Source organism: Talpa occidentalis, unplaced genomic scaffold (genome assembly GCF_014898055.3).
Source record: "Talpa occidentalis isolate TD23 unplaced genomic scaffold, MPIMG_talOcc4v2.1 talOcc4.2, whole genome shotgun sequence".
In the NCBI taxonomy this organism is placed as follows: domain Eukaryota; kingdom Metazoa; phylum Chordata; class Mammalia; order Eulipotyphla; family Talpidae; genus Talpa; species Talpa occidentalis.
Genome location: NW_023602073.1, coordinates 132,387,158 through 132,400,166, shown reverse-complemented (window position 1 = coordinate 132,400,166; position 13,009 = coordinate 132,387,158). Strand labels below are relative to the sequence as shown.

The 13,009-nt window shown below is 37.9% G+C and overlaps 1 non-coding gene across 1 annotated transcript; it reads left to right on the top strand.

The window, feature by feature from the left end:
• Positions 1 to 3,245: 3,245 nt before the first annotated feature.
• LOC119253592 (U6 spliceosomal RNA) lies at positions 3,246 to 3,351 on the top strand. Its single transcript, XR_005127130.1, has one exon. It is a non-coding gene; the product is annotated as a U6 spliceosomal RNA (small nuclear RNA).
• The last annotated feature ends 9,658 nt before the right edge of the window (positions 3,352 to 13,009 follow it).

Here is a 13,009-nt window from a genome sequence, read left to right as displayed (position 1 = left end):
GTTATAAGCAACATTGATAGGGTGGGGGAATGCACCCATCCAGCCTAGTGTGTTGTAGGTATATGTGGCTAAGTAATAGATGACTTGTGAAAAATAATCCGCTCTAGCACATATGGCTTCACTTTGCATAAGCTCTGTCTCTGCTCCTCCAACTGCTGATCTCAGTATCTATTGCTAATATGCCCTATGGGAGTAAGAGGGCTTTCTATAGCTAGTTTGAATTCTGAAGGAAGAAAATAGTTTCCAAGTAACTTACTGGCAATAAATCCAGTAGCTATTACATCTGACTTTCTATTTTGGTTCAACCTTTTGGCTTCTTTGTTGGTTTATTTTTGTGATAAAATATTTTTAAATATAACACACTTTAATTTTCTGTTTTAGTGCAGTAAAAAATGAAAATGTGTATGATTCTATCACTTGACTGTATATCCAAATCAGTGTAACTAGTGAGAATGAATGAATGAATCTCATTCACAGCCAGTAGGACATAGAGGTATATAATATATAGTGCTTGGCATGTAAGACATGATTAATAAATATTTGTTGATTGAAGCACATTGTTTCACTCTTTACTAATGATCACTAATGATCAACAACTAGTAACTTATACCTGAGTGGACATTTTTTTAAATTGAGGCAACATTAGTTTGCAATACTGTAGGTTTCAGTTGATAGGTTCTTTTTTTTTAATATAATGGTGTATATGTGATCAATATCCTCCAATTTCATTAGTGTCTATTAATCACACCAATAGAAAAGAGATGTTTGCTCTTGCTCTTTTCCAGAGTAATACAAATTGCTGGTTGCTGTTTTTCTCAGCTGTCTTTAAAAATTACTTATTTGCAGATTCATTTGATGTGCTGAGTCCTTAAAAGAACATCTAAATTTTTTTTTTGAATAGTTAGAAATCGATAGTCAGAAATAAGCACCAATATAAGCCAAATCTACTCATTTTCAAGGTTATAAATATAGGCCAGTGAAAAAATCATTTAAAATTACTTTTCAGGGGCCTCTCTGGTGGTGCAAAGAGTTAATTCTCAGCACTAGGAAGCAATACGCAGCCACTGCAGCACAAGTTAGATCCCAGGGCAGGGAGCTAACCCACATGGCACCGCAGAGCCCTCCGGTCTTGCCCACTGCTCCCCTCAGCAGGGTATTTCAGTAGATCTGCCTGTTCTGCTCCCCACTCTGTCTTTGGTGAATCCTCTCACCCCCTCCCCACCTCTGGCCTGTACCCTAGTTCTTGTATGCATAAAAAAAAAAATCATTAAAAAATAAAATTATTTTTTAAATCTTTTAAATTTAAAATTATATGATATAAATATGATATGATATAGATATAAAAGCATCACAATGCATGAAGAAGTAAAAAAAAATACTGCTTGAAAGATTATTTTCTTCTTAAAGAAAAAAAATTAATTGCTAGAACTGATTTTATAAGAATTGAACATATCATAAAAATAACAAATGAAAGACACTTTGATTTTATAATAAATCATCTACTTAGGAGAAGAACAAGACTAATTTAACTAAATGCTTTTTTGGGCTTCAGTGATTCTGAAACCTTGGGCTATTTCCTTTACTTTCTTACAGGAAAGTAAAGGAAACATTTACTATAGCTTAAACATGCACTAATGTCTCAAGTTATAATCATCTTGCCAGATATACTTATGGCATAAAGAAAGGAAGGAAACTAATATTCATGAAGTGTCTACTCTATGTTCTGTACGGTAATGTAGATGCAAAGACTGGTTAGATGAGAAATACTCTCATTTCAGAAAAGACAAAAGTAGGCTTAGAAAGTTTGTAAGAGTTTTGTGGGTTTTTTGGTTTTTTTTTTTTTTACTTAAAAATCATGTCCTTTGGCAGGAGCCCAAACCCAAGAAAACTGTCCATTTGATGGTGTAGTCAACTGGCGTGAACTCCATTGCATGCTGTGTTCAATAATTGCAGTGCAGTAAAACCAAATTTTGTTTAAAGATAAACAAGTATGTACATATTTTGCAATAGACAAATCACAGTGGTCTAAAGTCCTGCAGTGGGTATTCCCCAGCACCACATGACACAGGGAAGAGTGGTTCAAATGTGGATCTACCCACTAATCAGTCCTCAGTCTCAGATGTGAGTTAACGCTGTAGGGGATTAAAAATCTGCTACCCCAAAATGTCTTTTAGGCAAAGTTCAATTTTATGGGAGTGACTCTGAAGACTGGATACAGGTTGTTTCTGGTATTTATATGTAAATTTGTCTGTAAAGGACTCTCTGGGGAAGATTTAATCTTATCTCTTTTCATTAGAGAAGGCAGAACTTAAATCTGCATGTTTTTTGTCTTTTGTGCCTCCCCCTGCACCAGACTCCCTTACGGACCCTCCTTTTCTGTCTCCCAAAGACGACCTGCCCTAACTAAACTGTTTAAGACGTCATTTGAAGCCATGTGTGCAAGTTACTCAGTCATGCTGAATTTCCCTCATGTATATAGAAGGTATATATGCTATTACGAGACTTCTTTTTGTCTTTTTCTCTTATCAATCTGATAATTGTTGGACTATTTGCCAAGCTAGAAGAATCCAGAGGGGTACAAAATGATTTACTTTGAGTCACAACAATATGCTGAATCCTGTTAGCATGTGGCTGAGGGGTACCCAGGGAGCCTAAACTGCTAAGGGATACATGCTTTAAAAGGGCTTCAGCTATCCACTGCACAAAGGCATAAGAAGCAGTCTCTTAGTGTGAAAGATTTTTTATGAATCTTTGGTGTGCATAGAGAGAAGAAAGGATTTCAAATAGTAGCTTCTCAGTAAGTCTCCAAAAATTATCCATCCCCTCATGGGCAAATTCCCAGTCAAGCTGGTTCGGCCTAAAGGGGGGCCACTGAGGCCCAAAAGTTTGCCTAGGTACTTTCTGGCAAGGAACCTTAAGAAAGGGATTAAGCAGGTCCCAGAGAGCTGGGACAAAAAGAGAGACTCAAAACATACCAAAGAGTCCAATAGGAAGTCAAGATAATGGATGCCACTGTCTCTACCAAGGACCAGGAGCAGCCTCCCCACGTGTCTCTCACCCACATATCTCTTCTGAGTATCTCTTCCAAGTGTCTCTACATGTCTCTCATGTTTATGTCTCCCCCAAGTACTGAGATGCAAATCAGTCCACAGAAGCACAGCCTGCATCCATGTTTTATAGGTCCACCTGGCCACACAGCCCTGCCCCTAGTTTCCAGTAACTCCCACTTAGAAAACCTAGTCTGAGTGCTCGCTTTGGCAGCACATATACTGTAGTGGAATGATGCAGAGAAAATTATCATGGCCCCTGCACAAGGATAACATGTCAATTCGTGAGGCATTCCATATCTTCCAGTCAATGTGAATGATAACTAACCACTGATTATCAAATAAAGTTACAGAACTGAAAAAAAAATAAGAAAAAAATCTGGTTTTGATATACTGAGATTTGTAATCCAAGGCGACTGCATGTGAATTGGGGGCGGGAAGGGAATGTGCCTCCCTTTCATGGAGGTGTATTTGTAATACTCCTGACTGGAATTTCTCCTTGTGGTTGTCCCTGCAGTGTCTGCAGTGCTAACCTTATACCTAACCTCTAAACCACTTCCTTGTCTGGTGGCATCTTATTTTGCTCTTGGTTATAAACCGGCTTTCCTAATCTGGTGAAATCCCAGTCATTATTTTTTGACATTTCTTGATTTATAAGAGATAAATTAATTTCAAATGTCTTATAAACCAGGCAGGAGTTAGCTCAATACTTTTCCCGGAAAAAGTGTCCTTTTTTTGATCAATTGTAAACATTTAGTAAGTGCTATTGTCTACAATCTGCCCTCACAGTATTTATGATATTCATTAGGAGAAAAGCTATTTGCATTAAAATAAAAGTTGCCAAATGGGAGTTTATAGATTAGAATAGTAAAGCACTGCAAGATTTCCTAGGAGTGAAGGATGAACTTGGCCCCCAGTGGTTCTGAGGGGACTGAGACTAGAGCAGGCCTTGAAAATGCATGTTAACCACAGGCCTTGTTAATGCATGCTCCCGCTCTAGCACCATGTTCTGGGCAGCATTAAAGGAGGCAGTAAAGAGTGAGGAATAGAGTGAGGTCGCCATTCTGGAAGAACAAAGGCATCAACACACTCTTTCTCCCCTGCTGAGTCTTCTTCCCTCTCCCCCTGCAGAACTTTAAAAGGGCTTGCTTTCTTCTTGGTCCATGACTTCATTCTCAGAGCTTATGAGAAAAGAGTCTGGCTCTTCTCTGGGCCTAAGGGGGAAACATACTTGTGGTTTCTACTTTGTCTGGCCAAATTCATAGAATAGGAGATAAACATCAGACAGAAACTCTGGTCATAGGAATAACAAATGTGCATTTCCCTTGAAAGAGTTCAGTGTCATATCATCCCAGAGACCCTTATGATATTATTAGGCAGTACCGCAATAAAAAATGGGTAAGGGTTCAGATTTGGAAGAAAAAAATATTGTCCCTGAAATAGTTGTTCTAAGAATAGCAATAAGAGTTAAATGAAGTCCAGAAGTCTTTGAAAGAGCTAACTGTAGAATTTGGAAAAAACAATCATATTGTCATTCCCTTGCTTTGGGACATGTGCTGGTAGGTGCTTCAAACATGTTCTTGAGAACAAATACCTGGTGGAGGTGGTAGCTCCGTTACAACAGGCCAGAGAAGTGAACTTGCCCATATTGAAATGATTGAATGATTGAGTGATTAAATACTTGTTAGGATATAAATACAAACTCATGGGTTTGCACTAATCTTTATTTAATTCAATTGAAGATGTAACAACCCAAGAGTCAAATGAATAGCTCCAGACGGCTCCACTGTTCTAATTTACTAAGTAAGCTAAATTTTAATGTTTATGGAGATGCCAGATGATGTAATGTTACCTCTTCCAAGTAATATATTTGTATTTGTAACTGGCATTAGGCTATCCCTTAATCTTGTATTGCTTCAATATAAACTTGCTACAGATGAAAACTCATTCCAAAGCCCCTTAAGTAGAAGTGCCTAAAGCACAGCAGTTCTGGCTCAAATGAAGGCTTTTTCCTTACATTTCTTCCTCCTCTTCCCACCTCAGCTTGCTCTGGAAACATATGCCCTAATTTTGCAAGTCATGGCCAATCACTAACTTACTTACAGGGAATGAGAACTCTGATCTGTTAGGTCTACAGAGACTTTCAGGTATATACCCATAGGTATACTTCCAAGGCAGGTAAACTTTGCTTGTAGCTCAAAAGTCTTTTTCCTGGGCCTCCCCGGTGGCGCAGCGGTTGAATGCGAAGCTGCCGCTGCCTCTGCAGCGCCGGTTCGATCCCCGGCTGCTGCCACAGAGGAGGTCCCACATGGCGCGCAGACCTCTCCTGCCCTGCTCCCTCAGCAGTGTATCCTTCTGCTGCTCTGCTCTCCGCTCTGGGTAATCTCTTGCTTGTAGTGCTAAAATAAATCAAAAAGTCTTTTTCCTATTGAGGAGATAGATGAAAGTTAGATAGTAGGGAATTTTCTCTATCTAATGTCCAATGATGTCACTTGATTATAAAAATTAGGAAAAACCAAGAGCTGTGTCCAAAATTGACATCATTTCATGGTTAGGGGTCTGGGGAGGGGAGTGGTCAAGCTCCAATAATTGTACATGGTTGTGAAAGTTGCTGGTATTTATTTACTTTATCTACCCTCCCCAATCCCATCATACTCCCAGAATGAAAAACATTTCTGTAGTTGTTACGTTGCGATGTTTTGGCTTAGTAGTGAAAAATGTTTTTACCTTCTTTTGGGAGAGAGATCTGAGGAGACTGACTTATATATCCACATGTCAAATCCCATTCATATTCTCTCTCTCTTTTTAAAAAATATGTATCTATTTAGGTATAGGAGAACTGGGGCACAGGCCAGAGGTGTGGGGGTTGAGAGGACTCACCAGCGACAGAGTGGGGAGCAGAACAGGATACACTGCTGAGGGAACAGTGGCAAGACAGGAGAGATCTGCTGCATCATGTGGGTCAGCATCCTGAATGGGGACTGAACTCATGCTGCAGAAGCTGCAGATAGCTGCACAGTGCTGTGCTTAACCCCTTGCACCACCAGGGAGGCCCTCCATTCATATTCTCTTTAAGTTACATATTCATTCTCCATGAAAATGAAAGTCAAAAACTGTTTAGTTGTTTTCATTAAGTTGATTCTAGTGACAAACACAGCAAAGCAAAATCCATGCTGTGCATCATGCCATCAAGCTTCTCAGGATTTTTAGTGCAATTTGATAAAACATCTCTTTTCTTAGGTCCTTTATAGTTTCTGGAAAAATTAATTTCTAATGTCAGAGAAAAATCTGTTTTCCCAGGCACCACCAGGGAGGCCCTCCATTCATATTCTCTTTTTTTTTTTTTTTAAATAGAGGCATGTTTTATTATTTATTTGTTTGTTTTGTTTTATACATGCACTGTACAGTCAGAAGCACGGGAGGGTGAGAGAATTCACCGAGCAGAGCGGGGAGCAGAGCAGGCAGAAGGACCGAGTACACTGCTGGGAGCAGCAGGCGCAGGAGAGGTCTGCGCGCCATGTGGGACCCTCCTCCGGTGGCTGGGAGCAGGGATCAAACCGGCGCTCCGAGGCCACGGGCAGCTTCGCAAGCGCTCAACCGCTGCGCCACCGGGGAGGCCCCATTCATATTCTCTTTAAGTTATATATTCATTCTCCATGAAAATGAAAGTCAAAAAACTGTTTAGTTGTTTTCATTAAGTTGATTCTAGTGACAAACACAGCAAAGCAAAATCCATGCTGTGCATCATGCCCATCAAGCTTCTCAGGATTTTTAGTGCAATTTGATAAAACATCTCTTTTCTTAGGTCCTTTATAGTTTCTGGAAAAATTAATTTCTAATGTCAGAGAAAAATCTGTTTTCCCTGATGTGTTAATATTATCAGTTGTAAATGTGTTTGAAACAACTGAAAATCCAAAAAAGAGCATTTAAAAAGTAAAGGATTTGTTTGCCTCAAACAAAAGGTATGTGAGGAAAGGGCAAGTTTCCAGAGCTGGGCCCAGGAATGTCTTCACATGGCTGTCATTTTCATGGTTTAAAGAGGACTTCATGTCAAGCATCATGTCAATGATACTCATGGGAAGAAGGAGGTAGGAGGAGTGGCAAAGTGTAAAGGGAGATGTCAGCTCAGTCTTTAAAAAAAAGTTTTTCTAAAAACCTCAGCTGAGACTGCTGTTTACAATGTATTTTCTAGAACCAGATCACACGGCCACTCTACTTCCATCCACTGAATCTAGGAAAGCAAGAATCCCACTTTCTAGTCCACACACTGTGCAGATGCAGAGATGGGTGGGAAGGGAATCAGCTTACAGTATCTGCCACCACCGATTGGGGGTTTTTCTCCTACTGATCCCTTGTCATGTGGAATTATTTTAAACAAAAAGTTTTCAGCTCAGAAGTTCTAGTTTAAGGATGCAGTGTTCTTACCACTTATTTCCTCTTTTAAATGATAGATTTGGGCTGTCTTGTCTCTAAATAGCTACTTATTATAGCTTGTATTTTGAGAGCAGCCTATCTAAAAGCAAATGACAAAATGAAGGGAAACATCTTGTGACCTTTTGGGGTTAGTCATTGGGGTTATAATTCTTGCCAGGACAGACAGTTCAGTACTTTTAAATATTCTGGTGTTTATTTGTTCAAGACCAAGACAGAACCATCATGAATAATGAATGGGGGTGGGGGAAGAGGAGAGACAAGCAATGAAATACACACTTTTGAAATTTACTTGAGTCTACTGAACTAAGACTGTTCCAATTAAAGAACTTTACTATCTTTTCCTTTGGAGGCAAATTTTTTGTTAATTTACATGGGTAAAATTTCACAGCATAGTTCTTATATTCTTCTAAAGACATAAAACTATTGATTGATCATTAAAATATCTAATTTGAGTGGCAGATCCTACTATAATTCTTGCATCAGATTATTCTGACTCAGCTTAAATAAGTTTTTACAATTAGAATAAAATACTCTCAGAGAAACTTTGTAAAGGATGAGAGAAGATCCCTTCATTTATCCAATACTATGAATAATTAGCATTTTGATATTTTGATGTCTTTTAGGAATAATATCCAATGTTGAATTAATAATACTCTATGCCAGTAATTTTATGCATTATATAACTTAATCCTCTCAAAAACTCTAGGCACTAAGTATAATTTTATGTCCATATTTACAGATGAAGGTGGTTATGGTTAAATAATTTGCTCAGATTCACATGGTTAGTAAGTAAAAGTAAAAGCAGTTGGAATGTGTGTTAGTAAGTAAAGCAGTTGAAATGTAAACTCACAAAGTCTTCAAAACTTCCAAATTCTCAGGAACTGAACAGAGAATGTTCAGTATCCAAGAGGTCATAACAAAGATTTTGGGCTTGCCAAAACTTTTCTGATCTTCTTCCATTTGTTCAAGATTCTGACTTCCAGGAAAAAGTGATGCCTCAGCTATTGTCAATACCCTAGATTCTTGTTCTTCCTGAGACATGATTATTTCCTGTCTCCTTAGATTCTGAGTCCCACCTCCCACTCCCTACCTGCCCCCTTCCACATTCAATAACTTCTTTTTGCCTTGATTTTCAGAACATTTCTAATGTTTCCTATCAAGCTGATATAACAGATTTTGCAACTAAATTAGGAAATCTAAACAATGAGAATGCACAAATCTAAAAAGTGACATAGTCTATTCATAGTTATGAAACATTTTTTACACTCTATACCAATTGAAATAATAAAAAAAAAAAAAACCTAAGTGCTGTCTAGTCATTTTATTATTGGTGGTTATATGCATCGGCCCCTAATATATTGACCCTAAAAGTGTGTACACAGCCATTTTCACTTGGCAGGGACCAAATGAAATGTTGTACCTGCATGTTTAATATGTTTTATTTTAAAATGTTTAAATAATGAATACAATTGGCTTGTTTCATATAACAGCCTCTTGGATAGAGCTCTTTTTTATGTCAATGCAAATGGATTTATCTCGTTCTTTTAAATTGCTACCAAATAGTCTGCAATATGGATCTGCAGTGGATTCTTTAATTATTCATCGTCTAGTGGATAAATTCATTTTGTATTTGTTTGTTATTGAATGCAATGAAACTGTGGTTTATATTCTTATACTTATCCCAGAGATTCTTTAGGCTAGATCTATCCAGCAGTTGATTTTTTTGAGTCGAACTATGTATGCTTTAAAAATTTTAATATTCAGTAAAAAATAAACCCAGCCAATTGTATAATCATGTGTCATTAGGTCCTTATAATAGCACCAAATCTTAACAGTTACTCTTGTAGAAAGGCATTCTTACATTCCTCAACACCTCTCATACTGCCATTTCTCTAAATGACTCATATTAAAGATGTATTTTGGGTTGCAAGTCATAGAAAACTTACTTGAACCAGATTATTCAAAAAGGGTAACATTGATTCATGTAACAAACTATAGGGAGGGCTCCAGTATAGCTAAACATCAGGGTAACCAGTACTGGATACCAGGACTCAGTTTGCTTCTCTTTTACTATAGGGCCACTTCTTTCTTTGAAAGGTCAATATATTCTGATACAAGTCCACTATTAGATATATATTTTGAAACTATTTTCTCCCAATTCATGGCTTAATTTTTAATTCTTTTAACAAAATCCTTTAAATTGCTGAAGCTTTACATTTTGATTAGTATTTTTTCTTTTATGACCGTGTTTTTGGTGTTTTATCTAAAATCTTTCCTAACTCAGGATTGCAAGATTTTGTCTTGTATTATATTCTAGAAGGTCCATAGGTTAAGGTTTCACATTTAGGTTAATGATAAGTTTTGAGTTAACTTTCATGTATGGTACATGGTATGGATGAAAATTTTTAATTATTATTATTTGTTATAGGGATATCTGATTATTGCAGCACCATTTTTTGAAATGACTATGCTTTATAACATTTTATTTATTTTTTTAAAGATTTATTTATTTATGCATCCAAGAGCTGGGGTGTAGGCCAGAGGTGTGGGGGTGGGAGGGTGAGGGTGAGAGGATTCACCAGAGATAGAATGGGGAGCAGAACAGGTGGATCCACTGAAATACACTGCTGAGGGGAGCAGCAGGCGAGACAGAAGAGGGCTGCTGCGCCATGTAGGTTAGCTCCATGGCTGGGGATTGAACCTGTGCTGCAAAGGCTGCCAATAGCTTCATAATGCTGAGACTTAACCCTTTGGAAATGGCTATGCTTTCTCCACTGAATTGCCTCTGCACTTTTGTTCAATATCAGTTATCTTTTATGTGGGCCTGTTTCTATACACTGTTCTGTTGATTTATCTATCTTTCTTCAGTGCCACACTATTGAATACTATACCTTTATAGTAAGTGTTAAAATCAAATAGCGTTAGTTCTCCAACTTTGTTCTCCTGTTTCAAAGTTGCTTTGGCTAAATCAGGTCCTTTCTATTTCCATAAACATTTTAGAATCAATTTGTCAATTACTACAAAAAATGCCTACTGGAATTTTCTTAGGTAGATTTTTTTTTTTAATGGTGATAAAATTCACATCATAAAAACTCACATTTTAGTCATTCTAAGTGTTTACTTTAGTTATTTTTAGTATATTCACAAAGTTGTGCAACCTTCATCACTACTTAGTTCCATATTATTTCCATCTCTCATTCCTCATTGCCCTCCCACTAGATCTTAGTTACCCCTTACCTATTTTCTGTTTTTGTGGATTTGCTTCTGATGAACACTTCATAGAAATGAAATCACACCTATATACCCTTTGGTATCTGTCTTCTTTCACTTAGTGTATAATTTTCAGGGTTAATCCATGTTGCAGCATGTATCACCCGCTGTGATTTTGATTGGAGTTGCACTGAATCCATATATCAGTTTAGGAAGAATTGACGACAATACTGAATGCTCTGACCTGTGGCAAGGCATCACTCCATTTATTTAGGTTTTCTTTAACTTCTTTCAGCAGTTTTGTAGATTTTAGTTAGAGATCTTTATATATATTTGGTCAGATATATCCCAAAGTATTTTGTTTTTGATGCTATTATAAATTCAGTTTTTAATATTTTTTTTTATTTATTTATTTATTTATGCAAGCACTGGGTACAGTCAGAAGCACGGGAGGGTGAGAGAATTCACCAGAGCCAGAGCAGGGAGCAGAACAGGCAGAAGGACCAAAGTACACGGCTGAGGGGAGCAGCGGGCGGCAGGTGAGGTCTCCATGCCTTGTGGGACCCTCGCCGGTGGCCAGGGATCATACCGGCGCTGCAGAGGCTGCGGCAGCTTCTCAGCCCAGCGCTCATCCGCTGCGCCACCAGGGAGGCCCTAAACTCAGTTTTTAAAAATTTAATATCCAATTGCTCATTGCCAATACATAAATAGAAATATAGAGAGAAATACAATTGAGCCCTTTTACCTTCACTGCTACTAGGGTGCCATGAAAATCTTGTGACAAGAAAAAAAAAGCATTTATTAAGTTCCCTCTTGACTGCACTCCCGCTGGGGAGAGGAGTCATGGATGCTGCCAATTTTGAGCAGTTTCTTTAGGAGAGAATCAGAGTGAATGGGAAGATAAGGATCTCTGTGGAAGGGTTATAACCATTGAACAGAGCAAGAGCAAAATTCCTGTAACTTCTGAGGTGCCTTTTCCAAAATGTACTTGAAAGCTCACCAAAAAATATTTGAGGAAGTGTAATCTACATGATCAGTTGCAAGTAGTTGCTAATAACAATTACAAATTGCATGACTTCTAAATTAACAGCTCAAGAAGAGGAAGAAGTTGAGGATTAAAGCTCATTTATCTGAAATATTTTTTTTTTTTTTTTCTAGAGGCATGTCTTATTTATTTATTTATTATTTGTTTGTTTGTTTGGTTTATACATGCACTGGGTACAGTCAGAAGCGTGGGAGGGTGAGAGAATTCACCAGAGCCAGAGCGGGGAGCAGAGCAGGCAGAGGGACCGAAGTACACTGCTGAGGGGAGCAGCGGGCGGCAGGAGAGGTCTGCGCGCCATGTGGGACCCTCCTCCGGTGGCCGGGGAGCAGCCGGGGATCGAACCGGCTGCAGAGGCTGCAGGCAGCTTCGCAACCCAGCGCTCAACCGCTGCGCCACCGGGGAGGCCCTATCTGAAATATTTTATATGAATTCTTGAATAAAACTTAAGGGCCAAAACAATTTTTTGTATATTGATTTTTTCTATTGTTCTTATGTTTTCTATTTCTTTTAATTCCTTTCTAATCTTAATTATTTCCTTCTGATTATTCTGGTTTTGATTTACTTGTCTTTTTGTAATATTTAAAGGTGGTGGCTGAAGCAGTGATTATGTCTGTTTTCTAAGATATGTTATAAATTCTCCCTCAGTTGTCTTTTAAATTTCATTCAGTTAAAAATGCTTTGCAATATCCCCTTGTTTTTTCTCTGACCCATGGGTTCTGCAGAAGTGTGTTATTTTGTTTCTAAATATTTGAGAATCTTCCAGAGATCTTTTGTTTTTGATATCTAATTTAATTCTATTGTGGTCAGAAAACATACTTTTTATAATTTGAACTCATTTCAATTTATTGAAAGTTTTTTTTTGTAGCCAAGAATATGGTCTATTTTAGTAAATATCCCATGTGTAATTGAGAAAATTTTGTTTTCTGTTGCTGTTGGGTGAAGTATTCTATACATGTCAGAACAAATTGATAGTGCTATTCATTATTATATATCCTTCTTGATTTTCTGTCTACTGGTATCACCAATTATTGAGAGAAGCACATAGAGATCTCTGACTATAATTGTGGGTTTATCTATCAATGCAGTTCTATAAGTATTTCTTTCATGTATTTTGAAATTCTGTTATTACTGTTGTAGAGCAACCCCGATACAAAACGGGGTGCCTGACTGTGGGTCCTCACCCATATGCTTAAAAGGACTTATCAATGCTCTACTGCAGGCACACGCGAAAGGTTAATAAAAGGTTTATTTACAAGGGAAGGGGAAATGAGGA